The sequence below is a fragment of the Somniosus microcephalus genome, chromosome 8 (genome assembly GCF_052327205.1).
Source record: "Somniosus microcephalus isolate GS21.2 chromosome 8, FLI_Smic_1.0, whole genome shotgun sequence".
Classification (NCBI taxonomy): domain Eukaryota; kingdom Metazoa; phylum Chordata; class Chondrichthyes; order Squaliformes; family Somniosidae; genus Somniosus; species Somniosus microcephalus.
Window position 1 is genome coordinate 137,936,561 of NC_140994.1, and position 11,809 is coordinate 137,948,369.

Below are 11,809 nucleotides of genomic sequence, written 5' to 3' on the forward strand. Positions count from 1 at the left end.
TGATCACATGTGAATATACTGTAATAGGTATTCCTTACAGATGCCTGCGGGCCAATGATAATTCAATATGCAAATGTTACAATAGAAGATTCATATCAAGGAGCCATGGGATACAATTTATATCCTAGGAATGAGCTGACCTTTTAACTCATTGCCAGCATAGTTTAACACAAGCTTAGATTTGTTTCCCAATTTAGAATTGCTTGCAAAAGACCATACAGCTTGACTGTGAGTCTGCGTCACTTGTCATTAAACTATCATCGCTCCATTTAGAATTGCATGGACTATAGCATTAAAAAAGGGACCGTGTTTAGTTAATACAAGCTGTCGACCTCTGTATGTGTTTGTCTGTGTATGTTTAATGGTCCATGGCGCCCTGTTTATATGTTTAATGGCCTGTGATCCTCTGTTTGTACACTTAATGCTCTATATTCTCCTGTTTATACATTTAATGGTCCATGTTCTCCTGTTTTGCTGCAAAGTTTAACCAAACATAAATGGTCCCAAGGGTGATTATGGCACCAGCTTAAAAAGTACATGTTTCTGAACTGGTTAGCCCCAGACATACATTCTGTTCTTTTGGAATTGTGCCCTTTGACATTCTGACCCAATCAGCTCAGTATGAACTTCAGGTGTAAGATAGTTGGCCAACCATCACTTCTTCAAGATAATTGGCCAACCATCACTTCTTCAAGATAGTTGACCAGCTATCTCCTCAATCTTCACCTGTTCCCCAGAGTGAGTGTCTAACAGTTGCCAGTTTATCACTAGCACAATGTCTCATCTTAAGATGTCTGCCTGCATTGCTCCCAGGTTTGCTCCACAGAGATGGTATTTAATACATTTGTAATCTCTTCGAGCAGTGAATCTTCATGCTTTTAACGTCAAAGAAATCATGAGAATACTTCACAAACTCTGCTGCTAGAAATTTCACTTCATTTTTACAATATAATCCTCCAATTTTCTACCCTTCTATCCTGAAGGCACTGATTCATACTGGGGTACAGTTCCTCAGGCACCCGCTGCCTACAGTGTCTCAGCCAAGTGGCCATTCCTCATGTGTGAAAAAGTGCTTCCTGATTTCCCTCCTGAATGGCCCAGCTCTAACTTTAAGATCATGTCCCCTTGTTATGAATTCCTCCACCAGAGGAAATAGTTTCTCAGTATCTACCCTATCAAATCTTTTTAACATTTTAAACACCTCGATCAGATCATCCCTCATCTTCTATGCACAAGGGAATATAAGCCAATTTTATGCTACCCATCCTTATAATTTAACCCTCTAATAACCCTGGTATCATTGTAATAAATCTGCGCTGCTCCCCCCCGCCGAGGCTAATATATCCTTCTTGAGGTACAGTGCCCAAACTGAACACAGTACTCCAGATGGGGTCTGACCAAGGCAGGAGACCAGTGAAACTCCCAGAAAAATGGTGGGAGATCAGTGGATCTTCCAAGGAAACAGTGGGAGGGAGACTAGTCGAAACCTCAGAGAAACGGCAGAAGAATGGTTGAACCTCCAGGAAAACAGTGGGAGACCAGTGGATCCCCTTTAGAATTTCATCCATTGTTTCTTTATTACCAGCTGCACACAGGTACAAAGAAAACAGCATGAGGGATACATACTTCAAGGGGAAACATTTGCAGGGCTCTGGGGAAAGAGCAGTGGAGTGAGACTAATTGGACAGCTCTTTCAAAGAGTCGGCTCAGGCACGATGGGCTGAATAACCTCCTTCTGTGCTGTATCATTCTATGATTCGGTGATTAGTTTTCCCAAGTGTGCACTACCTATGTATGAAAATGGACATACATTATGTAAAACATTTACTGTGTACATTCTGTATTGCTTTGTGCTCCATATTGTAGGTGGTTTTCTTTGGTGGTTCGACTCACCTCCCCTACTTAGTTCTGGACAACAGGAATTACGGAGAACCGGATTGGAACACAGACAAGCTTTTCGGACTCAACCTTACGGTGTTTAATAAGGTTAACACACACACCCGCCTCCAGTACGCAAAATGCCTGGTGGTGTAAAAGAAACCGTACAACAATACAACTTGGCCTGTCGAACAGGCCCCTGTCTTGTAATAAGGCGCCTAAAATCACACTGTGTTGCAATACAGAGTATAACATGGACTTGTCCCACAAACCCCGGAACATACACACAGAACCTTCCCACTAAAACACTCTGGATTGGTTGGAACACACAACACCCCCTCACACAGTACCGGTGGTCTTAAGGATGCATGGGTTTGGACAATGCTCACCCAAATTGTCCATTTTCTTGCTCGTTGCTTCCCTGTGTAGAACGTGTTTCCTGGTTCCGTATCGCCGATGCAGTATCTAAGTCCCAGTTTCGAGGTTCGTTCCTACAGTCGAAGAGCAAGGCAAGGCTCTTGTCGCTCGTGGTGGTTTCTTCTCTCTGTCTCGGACGGAGGTCTCGGTTCTTGGTTCAGAGAATGAGGGCACGCGATGGCGAGAGAGAGTGAGAATGGCCAAAGTTGCCTTCTCTGTATACCCTAAAAATTCATTACGGTCTGTGTATTGCAGTGATGTCTTTTAAATCACCTTTCTTTGTCTGGTTCCCGCCTTTTCGAGTCTGGGCCTTCCCCCAACTCTTGTATTCCAATACACCCAGTAATCCAAACCACAGGACATGTACAGGGCTGGGGGATGGAAGACAATTCCTTATCTTGTCTCCCCCTCCCTGTGGTACATATTTGATGTGATTTAGTCTTACTGCTGATGTGTTTTGCCCAAGGTTAAAGTGTTTTTCATTGAGGCCAGGAAGTCCATTATTCCAGCGAAACTGGCATCGTTGTCTTATCCAATTGAAGATCCATCGAAACCCATTAAAATACGAAGTCTCATCACCTATCGAGACGCTTATTGTCCAAAGTAAATGTCTTTTCCATAGTTAAATTGAAACTCACAGGTGTGTCTGTGCCTCTAGGCCCAACTGTACCATGCCCCTACCACTGGGCCAAACAGACTGATGGTCGATCAGCAGTAACAATCATACAAAATGTCCGATACAAAAAAAGATCCTTGGGGCCTGCGCCGATGCTTACAGACCCCCTTTGATGTTTCAATGTCCCCACTGGATTATCAAGTATCCTTGTCTTTTTCCACTGTGTAGAAGCATCGTGAGCCCCAACCAAGCCATTCATTACGTTTAAAATCCCCAGGTTCTGTTCTTTAATCACAAATAAATACTTATGCAACTTTTTACAGAGAACAAAACTCCTGGTTACCCTTTAATCAGGGCCTGCCAATGACATTGGAGTGCCTTGCTTTGCTTTTTACAGGAGAGCTGAAACAAGTACAATACCACCAAACTCTGTATAATTACAAGAGCGTGCGAACATATCCGGATCCACGGAGGGATCTCGACATTTAATCCAATGTCCCACCAGGGCGGGGAAATCATCCCTTTAATTTCCTCCCCTGTGTCCCGGTTTCACTGTTCGAGTGTGTAAAAATGTTTTTGTGACAGCTCAATGGCTTTTATTAATTTTATGAGGTGTTCGGGCAGAGGCTGTATCTCGTACCCGAACCGTGTAACGTACTGCTGCAGATTCTGTACCATGTTGTTTACCTTGAGGTGTACTGTGGATGGCTCTGAAATGGGAAGGATGCGCTCTTGTGCCACCTGAACTTCTGTGTGGAGTTTGAAGCAGAAAGTCGAATCAGTGACCGGGCACCAAGTGTCGTTGTGTACACGATACTGGTCCACGCTTGTCGTGACGCAGTACGTCCCGTCGCCCGCGTATGCTACCTGAGGTGGAACGTGGCTCTGGGCCATCACCTTCATGGTACAATTAATGGGCTCTGCACTTTCCGATTCAAACCCATACACTAGTCGATCGAACGCATTCAGGTGCTGGGGACACAATGTCACATGTGCGCCCCTGCTCTGGCACCCCTTGAGGTCAGTGCCAGTCATGGCGTGCTCCCACTTTATAACAAACGGTGGGGTCCCATGATACCGCACATGCACCCCATCCCTCAAGACGCCAATGTTATCGACCCAGTATACCGGCACTCGCTGCGGTGACCTGCCCATTACCGGCATCCGCAGTACAATCCCCATAACCGTGTGGTTGGACCATCCGCAATCAACTGGGACTGGGTAGGCTTCGGAAGCTAATCGGAGCGACATGGGGTCATCGAATTATAATATGGGCTGAGCACTGTGAGGTGCCGGTTGCTAACCCACAACGGGACACGACCTTTTTGTAAGTCCTCCAGATTACTGTGTCCCTCGTTTAGCAACCACGCACCGTACAATACACATGCATCACTTCTGGCTGCCTGTGCCGAGGCATTCCTGTCCTCCTGTATCAAATCGTTGATGGTCTTGGCCTGTGTCTCCAGCTCAGCGATGACCTCTTTTAAATGACTGGTCATCGCCTGGTCTTCTTTTAGCTCCGAACCTTCCACCTCGTTCCCTTCCCCCAGTATCTTTCGCAGCTGGTCCTTTAAACTATTAATCTGCATCTGTAGCTGGACATCATCCATACTATTGGCGAGGGACGTGCCTGTGCTAAAGGCCGTGGCCATGTCATTAACCATCTATAGTAACCTGGGATGTTATGATTAAGGTTATCCACCAGGTGGTGCTGTAGCTAGTGTTGCTGCTAGTTAAGGTCAGCGGAGGTGGAATGGGAGGATGCAGGCCTGTATGTTTTGTTACACAGTTGTTTAATAAAGTACACGGACTAATTCTAATATCTCGCCTCTTCGAGTTCCTTGTTTCACTACATGGATTTATCACATTTGGCGATGAGGTAAAAGGACACTGAATAAAGAAGAGAAGTCTGCCGGGACTTTAAAAAAAACAAACTCACGAGCTAAAGTTAGCTACCAATTGGACGAGAGCATGGCTGCCACGGTAGGAACGGTCTCCGCTTTTGATATTCAAGCACAAACCTGGGAGGAATACTATGAAGTGTTGGGTTATTTCTTCGAAGCAAATGAAATAAATGATGCCGCAAAAAGGAAAGCCATTCTGCTTAGTTCAGTGGGAAGCCAAACCTAAAGTTTGATGAAGAATCTGCTCAGTCCTGAAAAGCCTGGAGGCAAAACAATTGTTGAATTAGTGGCCTTGCTAAAAGAACATTTCAACCCTAAGCCTAGTGAGATTGTACAGCAGTTCAAGTTTAATTCAAGGAACAGAAAAGAGGAAGAGAGCGTAATGGACTATGTAGCGGTGTTGCGTAAATTAGCACAAGATTGCAATTATGGGAACAACCTGAAGGAAATGCTGAGAGATAGGCTAGTTTGCGGAATAATGGACGACTGAATGCAGCGTAGATTATTATCCAAGACTGGGCTTACTTATGAAAAAGCCATAGAGACAGCGAACCGAGATGTAAAAGAAATACAGGGTTCAGACAGGGCTAATGCTAAGCAAGTTGCAGGTCAGGTTATTGTGCACAAGTTAAACATGCGTCAGAAACCACAACGTGAGCATGTGAAGGCATGTTATAGATGCAAGGGTGATCACCTGGCGAGTGAATGCCGGTTTCTGGAGGAAAAGTGCCACAAGTGTGGGAAACAAGGACACATAAAATGAGCATGCAGGGCAAAATCGCCTGTGGAGGAATCCAAACCAAAAGGGGGAGGAAAGCAAAACCAAGGAAGAGAAGTGAAAAAACATGGAGCACACCACATCAGCAGGGAAGCTGAGGAAGAAGAGAACATGTTCATAATGTATAGCATGTTAGAGAACATTCCAAAAGTGGCTCCTATCACATTGCAACTGACAGTAAATGACTCTAAGGAGAACTTTGAAGTTGATACAGGGTGCGGTGTAACCATAATGAACAGGGCAGAGTACGCAAAATTGTGGATCCTTGCAAAAGTTCCAGAGTTAAAGTCTTGCTCTCTGCACCTTAAAACATATACAGGTGAACGAGTAGCGACATTAGGTGCAGCTAATGTAACTGTGCAACACAGGGACACAGTGGAACAGCTACCTGTAGTTATAGTATCGGGTACCGGACCAAACCTGTTAGGTCAGGGCTGGATAAAAGAACTTAAATTAGACTGGGGAGCAGTGAATCAAATAGATGAGGGCAAACAGTTGATTTTCAAGAAGTGTTGAGTGAACATGAGAATGTGTTCAAGGAGGAACTTGGCACATTTAATGGCCCCCCAGCTAAGATTTATGTAGACAAGGAGGCACCGCCAAGGTTTTTTAAACAACGACCTGTGCCTTTTGCCATGAAACCAAAGGTAGACGGTGAGCTTGACCGTCTATTGAGAGAGAACATACTGGAGCCAGTGAAATGTTCAGAATGGGCAGCTCCCATAGTACCTGTTTTAAAACTGGACAATTCGGTAAGACTCTGTGGAGATTATAAATTGACAGTCAATCGGGTGTCCAAACTAGAGTATCCTATTCCCAAAACAGAGGATCTCTTTGCAAACCTGGCTGCTGGAAAGAAATTCACAAAGTTGGATATGAGTCATGCATACTTGCAGATTACACTGGATGACGAATCAAAGAAGTATGTTACCATAAATACACACAAGGGCTTGTTTACATATAACCGCTTACCGTTTGGTGTCTCATCTAGTCCAGCTATCTTCCAGAGGACAATCGAAGGTGTACTGCAAGGGATTCCACATGTTTCCATCTATCTGGATGACATTCTGGTGACGGGAAGAACCGACCAGGAGCATCTGAGCCCTCTGAGAGAGGTACTACAGAGATTGGAGAGGGCAGGGTTACGGCTCAAGAGGAGTAAGTGCACTTTCCTGGGGAATGAGGCAGTGTTCCTGGGACACAGAGTGGAAGCCACCAGGCTCCATCCAATCAAGGAGAAGGTACAAGCACTGCAGGACACCCCTGCTCCTACCAATGTGGCTGAGTTAAAAGCTTACCTGGGACTGCTGAACTATTATAACAGGTTTTTACCAAACTTGTCAACAGTGTTAGCACCTCTTCACAAACTACTGCACAAGGAGACACAGTGGCAGTGGGGAGAGGAGCAGGGGGTTTCATTTGAACAGTCCAAGAAACTGATGCTGTTGTCGGATGTGCTGGTTCACTACAATGAAGAGAAAGACATCATTCTCTCTTGTGATGCTTCACCTTACGGGGTGGAGGCAGTTCTTTCACACTGCATGAAAGATGGAACTGAAAGACCAATAGGGTTTATGTCCTGAACTCTAACACCAGCGGAAAAAACTATTCCCAGTTAGACAAAGAGGGGTTAGCAGTAATGTTTGGGTTACAGAGGTTCCACAAGTACATATATGGCAGGAAGTTCACCATATGCACCGATCATAAACCTCTTCTCTCTCTTTTCAATGAAATGAAAGCAGTACCACAGATGGTGTCACCCCGGATCCAGAGGTGGGCAGTGATGTTGAAGGCATATGAGTATGTCATCGTCTACAAGGCGGGCAAGTACCATGGGAACGCAGATGCCTTGAGCCGTCTTCCACTGCCAGGCACACCTATCCTTGCAGCTCCAGAGGACAGAGTTTTGATGTTGGAGGACACTGACATGGCACTTGTGACTGCAGAGCAAGTAAGTTAAGATCCAGTACTGTCTAGAGTTCGAGAATATGTGGTGAGGGGATGGCCACAGCATCCGGAAGGGACTGACTTCACACCCTACAGTGTCAGGAAAACAGAGCTGAGTGTGCAGGATGGTTGTGTGTTGTGGGGAACATGAGTGATTATTCCACAGCCAGCACGACAGTCTATCCTAGAGCAACTACATCAGTGTCATCCTGGGGTCTCGTGTATGAAAGCCTTGGCTAGGAGTTACTTGTGGTGGCCAAAGCTAGATGAGGAGATAGAAAATCTAGTCAAGACATGCAGCACTTGTCAGGTACACAGGAAGGCACCAGCAGCGGCTCCTCTCCACCCCTGGGAGTGGCCGGATAAACCATGGAGAAGATTGCACTTAGATTATGCGGGTCTATTCATGGGGAAGATGTTCCTCATAATCATTGATGCACATTCCAAATGGATGGATGTTTATCCTGTTAATTCTGCTGCCTCCACTATGTTAATAAAGGAAGGAATCACTATAGTACAGAGAAATGATATTGGGTCAAAGGAGCAGGATAGTGAAACAGTTTGGGTGGAGATAAGGAATAATAAGGGGAGAAAAACACTAGTGGGTGTAGTCTATAGGCCTCCGAACAGTTGCAACTCTGTTGGACGGGGTATTAATCAGGAAATAGTTGAGGCTTATAATAAGGGAACAGCTATAATTATGGGGGATTTTAATTATCATATTAACTGGACAAATCAAATTGGGCAGAGCAGCCTTGAGGATGAGTTCATTGAGTGTATTAGGGATGGGTTTCTTGAGCAGTATGTAACTGAACCGACCAGGGGGCAAGCAACCTTAGATTTGGTCCTGTGTAATGAGACAGGATTAATAAAAAATGTCCTAGTAAAGGATCCCCTTGGAATGAGTGACCATAACATGGTTGAGTTCCATATTCAATTAGAGGGTGAGAAGGTTGGATCTCAAACAAGCGTGCTGAGCTTGAATAAAGGAGACTATGAAGGTATGAGAGCAGAATTGATTAGAGTGGACTGGGAAAATAGATTAAAGGGTAAGACGGTACATGATCAGTGGTGCACATTTAAGGAGTTATTTTACAACTTCCAAAAAATATATATTCCACTGAGGAAAAAAGGGTGTAAAAGAAAAGATAGTCATCCGTGGCTAAGTAAAGTAATTAAGGATAGTATCCGACTAAAAACAAGGGCATATAAGGTAGCCAAATCTAGTGGGAGGATGGAAGATTGGGAAGTCTTTAAAAGACAGCAAAAAATAACTAAAAGATTGATTAAGAAAGGGAAGATAGATTATGAAAGTAAATTAGCAAAAAATATAAAAACAGACAGTAAAAGTTTCTATAGTTATATAAAAAGAAAAAAGGTGGCTAAAGTAAATGTTGGTCCCTTAGAGGATGAGACCGGGAAATAATGGTGGGAAACATGGAGATGGCAAAAACACTGAACAATTATTTTGTATCAGTCTTTACAGTAGAGGACACTAAGAATATCCCAACACGGGACAAACAGGGGGCTCTAGTGGTGGAGGAACTAAATACGATTAAAATCACTACGGAAGTGGTACTTGGTAAAATAATGGGACTCAAGGCGGATAAATCCCCTGGACCTGATGGCTTGCATCCTAGGGTCTTGAGGGAAGTAGCGGTAGGGATTGTGGATGCATTGGTAATAATTTTCCAAAACTCACTGGACTCAGCAAAGGTCCCGGCAGATTGGAAAACTGCCAATGTAACACCCTTATTTAAAAAGGGTAGTAGGCAGAAGGCTGGAAACTATAGACCTGTTAGCCTAACATCTGTGGTTGGTAAAATGTTAGTGTCCATTATTAAGGAGACAGTAACGGGACATTTGGATAAACATAATTTAATAGGACAAACTCAGCATGGTTTCATGAAGGGGAAGTCATGTTTGACAAACTTGCTGGAGTTTTTTGAGGAAGTAACATACAGGGTGGATAAAGGAGAACCAGTGGACGTAGTGTATTTAGACTTCCAAAAGGCATTTGACAAGGTGCCACACAAAAGATTATTGCTCAAGATAAAATATCACGGGATTGGGGGTAATATTCTGGCGTGGGTGGAGGATTGGCTCTCTAACAGAAAGCAGAGAGTTGGGATAAATGGTTCGTTCTCAGATTGGCAACCAGTAACTAGTGGTGTTCCGCAGGGGTCAGTGCTGGGTCCCCAACTCTTTACAATCTATATTAACGATTTGGAGGAGGGGACCGAGTGTAACATATCAAAGTTTGCAGATGATACAAAGATGGGAGGGAAAGTAGTGAGTGAGGAGGACATAAAAAACCGGCAAAGGGACATAGACAGGCTAAGTAAGTGGGCAGAGATTTGGCAGATGGAATACAATACTGGAAAGTGTGAGGTTATGCACTTTGGCAGGAAAAATCATAGAGCAAGTTATTATCTTAATGGCAAGAAACTGGGAAGTACTGTAGTATAAAGGGATCTGGGGGTCCTGGTGCACGAAACTCAAAAAGTTAGTATGCAGGTGTAGCAAGTGATCAAGAAGGCCAATGGAATGTTGGCTTTTATTGCTAGGGGGATGGAATATAAAAACAGGGAGGTATTGCTGCAGTTGAGAAGGTATTGGTGAGACCGCACCTGGAATACTGCATACAGTTTTGGTGTCCATACTTAAGAAAAGACATACTTGCTCTCGAGTCAGTACAAAGAAGGTTCACTCAGTTAATCCCGGGGATGAGGGGGTGGTCATATGAGGAGAGGTTGAGTAGATTGGGACTCTACTCATTGGAGTTCAGAAGAATGAGAGGCGATCTTATTGAAACATATAAGATTGTGAAGGGGTTGGATCGGGTGGATGTGGTGAGGATGTTCCCAATGATGGGTGAAACTAGAACTAGGGGGCATAATCTTAAAATAAGGGGCTGCTCTTTCAAAACTGAGATGAGGAGAAACTTCTTCACTCAGAGGGTGGTAGGTTTGTGGAATTTGCTGCCCCAGAAAGCTGTGGAAGCTACATCATTAAATAAAATTAAAACAGAAATAGATAGTTTCCTAGAAGTAAAGGGAATTAAGGGTTACGGGGAGCGGGCAGGAAATTGGACATGAGTCTAGGTTCGGAATGGTCATGGTCCTGTGGGTAGTGGAGTGGGCCCAGGGGCCGTGTAGCCTGGTTCTGCTCCTACTGTGTTCTAATTCTGTGTTAGATTTCAGGAGATGGTTTTATTCCTGTTCCTGGCTGGGGTGGAGATCGCCTTTACAGAAGGTAAGTACTGTAGAAAATATAGGGACAGAGTGATCTCCTGGAAGAATTTCGATCGCCTAGATGGGTCGGAGAGGAATTTCCCAGATTTTTTTCTCCCAAATTGGCCATTGGGTCTTTATCTGGTTTTTCGCCTCTCCCGGGAGATCACATGGGTTTGGGTGGATGCACAGTGATAGAAGATTTGAGGTTAGGATCAGATCAGCCATGATCTTATTGAATGGTGGAGCAGGCTCGAGGGGCCGATTGGCCTACTCCTGCTCCTATTTCTTATGTTCTTATGTTCCACTACTACTATAGACTGCCTGCGTCAGAGCTTCAGTAATCATGGGCTACCGGAGATCGTGGTAAGTGACAATGCCACTTTTTGTGAGTACAGAGACAAAAGATTTCATGAGAAACAATGGCATAGTGCATGTGACCTTGGCTCCATATCATCTGTCCTCAAATGGACCTGCGGAGAGAGCCGGAGAAACATTTAAAGAGATGATTAAAAAAAAGTGCAGAAGGGAGTTTGGCAGCCAAAGTGTCACAGGTTCTGTTCAGCTACAGAATAACACCTCAATCCACCACAGGACTCTCTCCTGCTGAGATGTTATTAGGTCGTAGACTACGCTCCACTCTTGACCTTGTCCACCCAGACCTAAAAAGGAAATTGGAAAACAGACAAAACAAACAAAAAGAGAACCGTGACAAAAGAACAAAAAGCCGAAGTTTTGGAGAAGGAGATGCGGTCCTTACCAAGAATTTCAGTTATGGACCAAAGTGGATTCCTGGCTTCATAGACCCAATGACAGGTCCAGTATCATACAAGGTCATGTTGGGAGATGGTAGGGCAGTATGCAGACATGTAGATCAGAAACTTACCAGACAAGGGGAAATTGAAATTGAGGTTCCAGATGCAATGGCTGAGGACAGGTTTGCCCCCAGTTATTCAAGTGCATCTGTGGTGCCACCACCATGGACAGACACAATTCCACAGGAACCCATTCGTCAAGAGGAAACCACCGTTGAAGA

General features: G+C 44.5%; 1 pseudogene; it reads right to left on the minus strand.

The window, feature by feature from the left end:
• Window positions 1-3,460: 3,460 nt before the first annotated feature.
• Window positions 3,461-4,410, minus strand: LOC147113816 (uncharacterized; annotated as a pseudogene).
• Window positions 4,411-11,809: the final 7,399 nt, after the last annotated feature.